We start from the raw sequence: 11,673 nt of genomic DNA, 5'->3' as shown, positions 1-11,673 counted from the left end.
TGAGCGGGCAATCAGTCGAGCCCCTTTGAAGAAAAATTTTCGGGATATCTACAACCGCATCGTCGCCATGGGCTGGACGTCTGTGTTTGACCAACCGGGGCCCGTGAACATCGATTTGGTCATGGAGTTGTACGCCAGCATGCCAAGCCGCGGGACCCGCGATTCTGTCTTTGTTCGAAGAAATTGGGTACCATTGACAGCTTCGACTTTGTGCGGAGCACTTGGAGTTCCGGATGTGCCCATTGACCCATTGTTAGAATTCATCAAAAGGCCCGATTATAAAGCTATCCGGGAAACTCTTTGTGGGGCCAACTCCAGAGCTCAATGGGCACGATACTCAGGGCCTCTTAGGAAACATCGGAGCATGAGCATGAGCAACTTTTGTAGGGAAGCCCGAGTTTGGTTGCGCCTGTTGAACGCCAGAATCATGCCACTCGACCACTTCTCCGAGGTCCCAAGGGAGAGAGTGTGCATAGTGTACTTTTTGATGACCGGGCAGCCCGTGAACATTGGGTATTGGATGATGCAGGAGATTCGACGAGTGCGGGCGGGCAAGTCAAAGAGGCTGAGTTATGGCAACACTCTCACGACCTACTTAATGAGGCTCGACGATGAGTTGGCCTATGCTACTGATAGAGTGCTTGAGGCACCCACGGACTCACTCGACATCTCAAATGTCATGGCCCCAGCGAGTGCATCCGGACACCATTTGACTCCGGCTGAGGAGAGATCCGCCCAATCCACAGTGCTAGCCCAACTGTACTCGGGGATGATGATTGCAAGTGAACATTTCAATGTTGATCTTACCAGGGTGTTTATTCAGAACCCCCACACCCCACATTCTCGGGCACTTGTGGGTGAGATATCTCAGCTGCCTGCGGATGAGGACGAAAACTCGGTCGATCGAGTCATGGCTGCATTTGAAGAAGGGGAGGAGGGAGAGTCGCTTCTGCAAGGCGACGACAACGAAGAAGAAGAAGAGGACGCCGAGCCTGATGATGGCGAGGGCGATGAGGAGGACTATTGCGACGAGGACGACTAGGCCCTAGAAGGGCCCCAGGGAGTATTTCTTATCTTACTTATGCTTGTTTTGTTTTCAATTATAAATGCATTGAGGGCATTGCATGATTTTAAGTGTGGGGTGGGAAAATACGTCCCTGGTTTGTAACAACATGTTTTGAGGTTGCGGATGATGATTAGTATGCCTTAGGATTTTTTTTTTTTTTTTTTAGGAATTTTGCGGCTTAGTGTCGAAAAAAAGAAAAAAAAAAAAATTCAAAAAGATTTTATGTTCCGTATTTTTTTTTGATAACTTCTTTTAGTAGGCATTCATCATCCACCCCCTTTGGTTTTCTTATGGCCTCGGTTCTTTCCCGAGGGGGGGCCTTTGAACCGGGCGTAGGTAGATTTTTCTTTTATAGTCATAGAAAGGGCTTTTCCTGATGACGGGTGGATGACAACCTGCTTGAGGGAAAATTAGTCCTTAGGATAGGTGTATTCAAATGCTAGGTGCACGGGATAGGTGAAGTATTGGCAAATGAGCGATCTTGAAATATTTTTTTTTTTTTGTGAAAGCATGCCTTGAAATTGTATCACTTTTCTTGAAAGCACTTGAAATTGGTTTTTGTGACTCGTATGACCCACTTGGCATTGTTGTTTTTCATTGCTGTTTGATTCGAGGGACAACCGGATCCCTCTTGCGTTGATTGTGTGCCATGTGTGTGTAAGGATTTTCGTTTGTATCCATGTTTGGTATTGACGTCTAGAACTTGCCCTGTGTGTTCACAAAGCGAAATGAAGTTCGGTTGAGCCTAGAAAATGATAGAGGCGTTTCTTTGATTAGTCACTAAAAAGCCTAAAAAGTTATCCCACCAACTTGCAAATAGCACCCTAGTTAACCCTTTTGAGCCTTTAGCCTTTTCTTTGATAGCGAGTTAATTAGCCTTTACCCCTTCGTTCTATAAAACTTGATTTTTGATCCAAATACTCTATGAGCACTTTAATCATTTACATGTATAATGGGAGTTGGGATGTGAAATAAAAAGGGGAAATGGTTGTTAATTGTAATCTAGGAAGACAATGGGAGCACCGAATGAAAAGAACTAATTCACTTGTTAGTTGGGAATTAAAAAAAAAAAAAAAAAAAAAATAGAAGAAAGGAATCTGAAAAAAAAAAAAAAAAAAAAATGTGTAGCGAATAAGTTTCCCCTGCTAACTTGTGTAACTTTTAAAGAGTGGTGCATAAACAAAGAGAATGGGTGAATTGGGAGAAATTTAAAGGTTGGTTGGTGTTGAATAAGGGCAATGAAGAAATTGTGCGAGAATGGTAAAAGTATATGTATTAAAGTGCTTAGGGAGGTTAGTCACTATTATCCAAATAATTCCTACCCGTCCCTCAGCCTACATTACAACCCTCGAAGTCCTACTTGATTCTAGGTTCATCTTACTTGTATTAGTGGAGTGGTTACACTACGGGCAAGCCTATGGTATGTCGTATTTTACATGTGATATTCTTTGTGAGAGTGAGCGTACTTATTGATTTTAGGTCCATTGATTTGAACATATGTGATTCTTGAGAGATATGGACTACTTTATTTTGGTGAGGGCACATAATTAGCAATAGAGTGGTGAAGTGTTGATTTCTTGATCATAAGGTTGCTTACATGCTTCAATGTGGTGTCGTTAGGTCAATGGGTTTTAAATTTGAAGTGTTTTTAGGAAGGTGGTCCTTGGTGATGAAAATGAGGTTTTAAATCTTTGGCATGGCTTTCGCAAATGGGCTTATTGTTTTGGTTTTGAAAATTTTCTTTTGAAATAGCCATACTAGCCGAATCCCGTTGCAGACCTGTTTGAATGAGTTGGGCTAGAGTGTAGTTTGGTGTTGGTTTGTGTTTGCTCGAGGGCGAGCAAGGTCTAAGTGGGGGGTGGTGATATTTGGCACAAATATCATGTTTTGCGTCATTTTACATCCTACTCTTATGACTTTTATCGCTTAATTCGTGACGCAATCGTCGTATTTGAACTTATGTCGTCGTATTTCATGTGTATAGGTACGAAGATGACAAATGATGGAAAATTTGGCTTAAAGTGAGCAATTTTGGAGCATACGACGAGTAGACAAGATGACGAGTCAAAGATCGATGAACAAAAAGAGAAAGGAAATTCACCAGAAGGCCCGCTTTTCAGCCGCATCGCGTGAAGAAAGCGGACACACAACCAGGCATCAGAGACACGCGATCCTTCCGCATCGCGGAAGGAAAGCTTGAACCCTCAGAACATTGCGCGATCCTTCCGCGATGCGGAAGGAAAGCGGAACTCTGCGCGGTTCTCCCGATTCGACTAGGATTTGGTTTCCTTATTTTCTATTTTTACCCTAGGCTATATATAGACGTTTTATTTTGCTGAGAACGTGTTCTGGGATTTATTCAAGGATTTGTAAGCCACCGTTCTCTTTTTCTCTCTCTAGGTTTCTTTTATTTTTCATCTTTTTCAACCCTAGATTATTCATGAATTCTTTTGTCTATGAACGAATCATGAGTAGCTAAACTTCTTAATTCTAGGGTTGTGGCGAAAGACTTGAAAGTTGATTTGATGACAATTATTATCTATTGATTTTCCATATTTTGGGTTGCTTATTTATTCTTGATCTTAATTGTTTGATTATCTGGCCAATAGTTAGACACTATCTGTGGTGCGCGAATTGAACTTGAGAAAGGGAATTCACGTACGTAATAAGAATAAATAGAGTTTGTTCGATTTAATCGTTTCGCTACTGAGGATAGAGATATACCCTTTAGCCCTACTTAGTTGAATACGGAGAAATAAATGCGTTCTTGTTACCTCTAATGACCATAGAGATATAGGCGTTATAGTAATATCTACAGGCTTGTGAGTAGTTCGAGAGAATATCATAAAGCATAATTAACCCGTCAACTAGTAACCCAGGAAATAAGATAGGTGAAATTGTCTGAAGATCAACTGGATTGTCGAAAGCCATGACCCTAGATCTTTCTCTCATCTGATAATTCTTACAATCTTTGTCAAGATATTCCCAGTCACAACAAACACCCATCACAAATTGTTTACTTTTCAGTTTTAGTTTAGTTCAACAAACATCTTGATTTTCACTTTCTTGAATAGTTTCATCCGAATTTGAATTAGCTTAACAGTAGAATCTAAGTCTCTGTGGGATCGATATCCGGACTTAACGTCTATATTACTTGTACGACCACGTAACGTATATGTTAAAAGATAATAAATAATTAGGTATCTATTAATTATTAATTAAGAGGATTCAACGGTTAGGGACTCCTATACGTTATGTTGTTTCAGCCTCTTAATAAAAAGAAACGTTATTTACAGAAAACATAACGATGAAAATGTCTTCTCCTCCGAACAAAGGAAATTCTTCTGCTTCTCTAATTCTCAAGTTCTTGCAAAGGGATTCTATTAAAGATTCTTCTCAGGAAGAAAGAACAAACTTCTGTAACAGGTACGCGATTATAGACAGTGGTTATTTCGATGTAGTTCGTGCTTCATAAACATGTGATTGCACTAAAAAAGATCATTTACATAAAAAGTTAGAAAGAGAAAGTCTACCTTCTCTCTAAAAAGTCAAAATTACCGTTACAAAATTATAACTATTACCAATCCAACCAGCCTACATCGATGGGGTCACCGGCCGGTGACCCTCCGATGACGACGACCCACCAACTGAATAATCCTTTAGAACCATCCACTACCGTGGAGGCCGTAATAGGTGGCTCTTATGCCACCGCTCTATCGAAAACTCCAAAACAAAACCAATTTATGGCAAGGAAAACTGCTCACAATGGATTACCAGCTCTGTTATTCAAAACTCGAGATTACTACGGACCGATGGCTAATCTATGCAGACGAACCATTGTCGGACGCTACTTGAAATCAAGGCCCCAAGTTGACGCAATTAGATCAAAATTTGATGAGAAATTCTCTCTAAAAGGTACAGTCAAGATTGGGGTATTTGATAATTTCAACATATTCTTGACTTTCAATAACGATGAAGACTTCAATGTGATTCTCTACAAAAGAGCGATTGATCTTGATGGGTACCAAATTTGGCTTCAAAAATGGTCACCGGACTTCAAACCTGAAGAAGATATTCCGATTGTGTCGGTGTGGGTGCTATTGCCAGGACTGCCATTTCATATGCACACATGGCACTACGTGAAACAAATCACTGAGGTAGCAGGTACTTCTATTGAGCTTGACACAACTACTAAAACTATGAACAGACCAAGCATGCAAAAGTACGAGTTGAAATTGATCTTATGAAACCTTTAGTTCATACAGTTTGGATTGGTAAAGATGAAAATGATTCTATAAGAGGTTTTGTTCAAAAAATTGAATATGAAAATGTCCCCAAATACTTCAAACATTGTAAAAAACTTGGGCATGCTTTGATGGAGTGTCGAGTGTTGGGGAAGAAAAAGGAAAATGAGAAGAAAGAGGTTGAGAGGATTAAGCAGCACAATACTCCAATGGAGCAGGTTGATCCCCCTATTCTAGAATCCCAAACTGACAAGAGTGATAAGATGAAAGAGAGAGAGCAGGGTAGGAAGCAAAAAGAAGTTGCTATTGGACCTGATTTTCAAAGAGGAAGGGAGCCTAATAGAACAAACACTGATAAAGATCAAAGGGGTAAAAGTGCTCCTGCCAAACAGAATAGAGGGAAAAGTATTCCTCCAAAACAGTCCTTCAAGCCAACTGGTGTTATTTTTGGAGTGGATAAGCCTCATCCCTCTAACTACATCTAGGGCTGGGCATAAAACACCGAAAATCGAATTATCGAACCGAATCGGGGATTTCGGTATTTTGGTATTCGATATTTCGATTTTCGGTGATAAATTAAAAAAATTCGCATATTCGGTTTCTGTATGAGGTATGAGGTAATTATAGGTTCGGTAATTCGGCATTTACCGAATACCGAAATAGTTATTAAATAGAGGGCCATTAAATTAATAGTTCAGCCTATCTGCCCATCAGCCCATGCATCAATAGCAAGTTAGCAATAATACTCATCAGTTTAGACCATATTGTGGAAATCTGACCCACGTAAAATTTATGATTTTTATACTTTTCAAGTAGAAATTAGATAAGCGGATGGATTCTAATAGTCAATAGTCATATAACAATAGCAATATGCATTCTAATCATAAGATTTTGCTCAAGTCTTGAAAGTTAAATCCCCAAATCAATTGTCACTATTAATCACATATATTTATTCAAAATGCACAAATTTGGGTATCCAAATTTACAGCTAAAAAAATTAAGAAACTCCAAATCTGTGCTTGTTATCTAACCATTGATGTAATACCGTGAACTGGACTTAATATGGTATTACCGAATCGAAGTTTGATTTACCGATTACCGAATTACCGAACCGAAGTTTGAAAGTTCGGTATTTGGTATCTACTTTCAATTACCGATTACCGAATTACCGAACCCGAACTTTGAAAATACCGAACCGAATACCGAACGCCCACCTCTAACTACATCAATAATGAGGATCAGGATACTGTTATGGATCAGGAAAAAGATGTAGAAAGGGAGGAAATGGGGGATAATTCTGTGATAAATGTGGAAAGTGAGCACATCATACAAGATGATGGGGGAATAGTGACCAGGATAAAAATGGTGAAGATGATCTTGTAATCAATATTGCTAATGATGATAAAATGCCTGAGGGTCAAACTGTTGGTGGTGATGAAGTGGAGACCATGGTTACACCTTTTGAGGGTAATAAATCTGTCACTTACTACATTAAAGACCCCAATGATCTGCAAGTTATAATCAACCAAGAGGAATGGTAGACTGTTAGTAGTAGAAAGAAAAAGAGATCCCAAAGAAAGGATATGAATAGTTTGGAGAAAGGGGAGGCAAACAATTTAAAGGATCAAAACAAGGACCAGATCCAGGACCAAGAATCAGGCTTAGGGATCAAAATCAGTGACACATCTCAACAACATCTGAACATTGAAGAAGGGGGAAATGAAAATGAACATCCATATGATGAATGGGCTGATGAATCATCTACTGAGGATAATACTTCTGATGAGTCCTCAGAGGGATCTATGGAAGATGAGGAAGAACAAGCTGATAAATGCACAAGCGGAGCTAATACTGGAAAAGGTGTAGACAAAAGTGCCATGTATACAAGAAAAGACCCTAGCTTTATGGCAGTAAGTAAACACCAGATAGAAAAGCAAGACCAGCAAGCTCCTTTAACCAGGAGACAAAAGAAGAATCTACAAAAAAACTCCAATAAGCACCTTAATGATTAAGGTACTTAATTGGAACATTAGGGGCATGAAGTCCCAGGCAGCTACTGAAAGACTTAAAAACAACATCAACCGATACAAAGTTTCTTTTGTGGCAATTCAGGAACCTTTCATCAAAGAGGAAAAAATTGACAATTACAGACAAAAACTTGGCATGCAAGGTTGTTTTGTGAATAATATCAGTAAAATATGGATCTTTTGGGGTTTTGACATTAAATGTGATGTGTATTCTTAGGATGATCAAATGCTTACTTGCAAAATATGTCATAACAACAGTGATAAGGCTCTTTTCATCTCAACTGTTTAAATCCAGGTCTGCTGGCAAAGTCCAATTATGGGAACCTATGAGGGCTTTTTCATTTACTATCAATCATCCTTGGATGGTGTGTGGTGACGTTAATTGTATATTGAGCCCTGAAGAGAAATATGGGGGAACACCACACAAACTCAGCAAGAGTTTGGATTTCATTAAATGTATTACTGATTGTGGGCTTACTGATATGGGATACAGTGGAAATTCATTTACTTGGTTCAATGAAAAAAAAGAAGAGGAGATCATATGGAAAAGACTAGACAGGATGCTTGCCAATGATGAAATGGGGGCCATGTTCTCTTCTATATCAATCCAACACCTTGCTAGAGTGAGTTTAGATCACTGTCCATTACTCATAAATCTTCAAGATCAGAATGTCAACAATATTAAGTATTTCAAGTTCCTAATTTCTGGACTGAGAAGGATGATTTTCAGGATTTAGTAAAGGAACGCTGGAATCAACATATTGATGGGAATATTTTTTTGGATAATTCAACAAAAAATGAAAAGAGTAAGCAAGGGTCTGAGTGATTAGTCCAGGAATAAAATTAGAGATGTTTTTATCAAAAGAAACCAACTGGAGGAACATGTGTCGACACGAAGAGATTTACATGAGATCTTTGGCTCAGGATGATAGAATGACTTTGAATAAAGAAAAGGTTGATCTGGTCCTGCATTTCAAAACAGTTGATGTTTTTTTTAGACAAAAAGCTCATCTCAAGTGGCAATTAGAGGGTGATGAAAACACTAAATACTTTCACTCTGTGGTTAGAGGAAGAAGACATCATATGAAAATCCATAAAATAAAATAAAAAGGGATGATTGGCTAGATGAAGAGGATCATATTGCCAATGTTACTGTTGAATTTTACCAAGACCTCTTCTCTTAAAGCCATACTTATATTGATTTGAGTGTGATGGAGTGCATTCCTAAGTCTATTAGCAATGAGGAAAGCAACTTGTTCATTAAGGATATCACCAGTGAAGAAGTCAGAGAAGCTTTGTTTGATATTGACTCCAATAGCTCTGCTGGACCTGATGGTTTCTCAAGCTTGTTTTCCCATAATTGTAGGGATATTGTCACGACCCAACCAGAGGGCCATGACGGGTACCCAGAGCTAGCCTACCGAGCACCACTTGTCATGCTTCTCCCAATCTATCTCAGTGGGCCATATCTTTATTCCTCAATTAACACAACCAGAATATATGTACGAGGCTACAAAATATATACTAATAAGGTCACAAAACATCTACCATCCACATATGTCTACGAGCCTCTAACTGGAATGTTGAAAATCATAAGGACGGGACAGGACCCCGCCATGCCCCAAATATGCACACAAAAGAATATACCAATAAACTGCAACTCCGGAGTAGTGGAGTGCTCCTGTATATATGCTGATAAAGCTCCTAGGGATCTGGATCGTCTCCCTGTCTACTTGCGGGCACGAACGCAGCATCCACAAAAGAAAGGACATCAGTACGAACAATGTACTGAGTATGTAAGGCATGAATAGTAATATAATAAAGAAATATGAGATAAAGAGATAACCTGTAATTGACTGCCTCTTAAGGTGAAACCATGCATGCTAACTTTTACTTTTAAACAATATCATAACATGTATATACATAAACTGCCGACCATATAGGTACGGTGGAATCATCATTAGCCCGCGTCTGGGCCTCCTGCGTCCGGGATAACCATCGCATGCCGCCCGCTAGTGGTGTCTGCCCGGGCCATAAAGGCACGGTGTTATTATCATTATTCATAAGCCGCCCACTACGCCCACCGTAGTGGTGTCTGCCCGGCCAACTAGGCACGGTGTAATCATACATAAAAATAAGCATGCATGAGAGCCCAATTAAAAGCTACAACTCTATCGGAGTGACGTAAGGTCGGTGACCTCCGATTTACATTATGGAACAATCATCATCACTACATCTCACCTCGAAAGAACAAGTAACATAAGGTGAGATCATAACAATGAGTGAAATCAAGAAAAATCGTAGAATAAGCTCAATCATCTCATAATAGCTTTGCGACCACACGCTTTGGAATTTCTAGCATTAAAATCATCATCATCATGTTCATCATAGAAAACATCTCATCTTTGGTATCGTAAGAAGCTTTTAAGAATCATGAATGTCACGCCCCAATTCTGGAGTAACGTGACCGGCACCCAAAGCCAAACTAGGCCCGAGCGAACCACTCTAAATCTGAAACTCTGGGGAGTGACCCCTAACTTAAACTGATAATGTCTAGTCTGGAGATATATATATATATATATAAATACTGACTATTTCGTCTGAATTGGGAGCACACCCAAAATACATATAAATAACTGAGCAAGCCGAGGAGGCTACTTTAATCGTACAAAACCAACAGAATCCAACAGACATATACCAGCCTACAAGGCTATCACACCGATATACTATATATAAGACTCATCTACAAGCCTCTAGGTAGATGTGTGACTGTACCATACAATCTGGAATCAAAAAGGAAAGACTCCAAAGGACACAGCGACCGAACGAAGGGAGCTCACCAATCGACCGATGTCGGATCCACGGCTCATCGGGGAGGCCTATCACTCTGTCTATCTGTACCTGCCGGCATGAATGCAGTGCCCCCGACAAAAGGGAAGTCAGTACGAAATAATGTACCGAGTATGTAAGGCAACGATAACTGAAATTGAACTGAAACAATACAATCTGGAGGCCAAAGAATGCCTTGAATACCTCTCCAAACCTGTCTCATATGAAATGCAATATAATATATATATATATATATATATATATATATATATATATATATATATATATATATATATATATCAACGAACAAGTGGCCGAGGCAAGCGTAAAAATTTCATTGGCCAAGTAGCCGGGTAATATGTCTCACCGACCCGTCGGCCGGGCAATCTGTCTCACCGACCCGTCGGCCAGGCAATCTGTCTCGGCGGCATCGGCCAGGCATATCTGTCTCACTGACCCGTAGGCCAGGCATATCTACCTCACTGACCCGTAAGCCAGGCAATATGTAAATGTCTCACTGACCAAGTGGCCTGGCTAAAGAAAAATATATGTATATCATGCTGTATATCATGCGTACGCTGAAAACATTGATACTGTAATGTCTCTTCTGTCTTTTTATAAACTCAAGGACATAGGGAGGGGATGTGGCCCCTCGAAAAGAATAACACAACACTCGGAGACTAGATAACAATATGACAAGCTCTACTTTGACAAGTCTCGAACCATAAGGTTTATCATGCTCTTACCATATATGGAAACATGCCAAGAAAAGAAAGAACAGCCTTAACATTCCTTTTCGGTCTTCTATTACTTAATGTTTATCCTCCCGAGCTCGTAAATCTACATTCAAGAGAAATCATACTATTGTTAGGCTTATCGTCATATTCCTATCTTAGGTCATTAAATTAAACTTATTTAGAATCTGCCGAAATTCGGGCAGCATCTCCCCTGTTTATATCCCTAGCCCGAAATCACAATCCAACAACTGACAACAACAATAACAATGCCAACGCCAATGTCACGACCCAACTCGGGCCGTGACGAGTACCCGATACTTGTACCGAGCACCCCTTGTCTGCCATATTACTTTTATTACTAAGTGGGCCATATGAACTGCACCATTTTTTTTTTCGACATATACATTGGTAACATAATAATATACATAGACGGCCCAACTTTGACAATACATTATACGGCGACAAGGACAATCGAACACAAAACATCTACCGTGCATAGTGTCTACGAGCCTCTAACATAGTATACATATACATAGGAAGGGCCGAGTACTATCGTGCCCGAACACATATACAAGAGTAGTACCAAAAGCGTGGCTCGAGACAACCGGAGCGGCTGACGCTATCTGGCTCGATAGAACTCCAGAAACCGAGTCCGTCTCCGCCGACTCGCGCGGCATGAAGCGGCGTCCACTGAAGGGACGTCGGTACAAATAGTGTACCAAGTATGTAAGGCGTGAAGGTAAACAACGCAAGTATAATCATAAGTAAGA

This window comes from Lycium ferocissimum, chromosome 4, assembly GCF_029784015.1.
Source record: "Lycium ferocissimum isolate CSIRO_LF1 chromosome 4, AGI_CSIRO_Lferr_CH_V1, whole genome shotgun sequence".
Taxonomy (NCBI): Eukaryota; Viridiplantae; Streptophyta; class Magnoliopsida; order Solanales; family Solanaceae; genus Lycium; species Lycium ferocissimum.
This window is presented reverse-complemented; position numbering follows the sequence as displayed.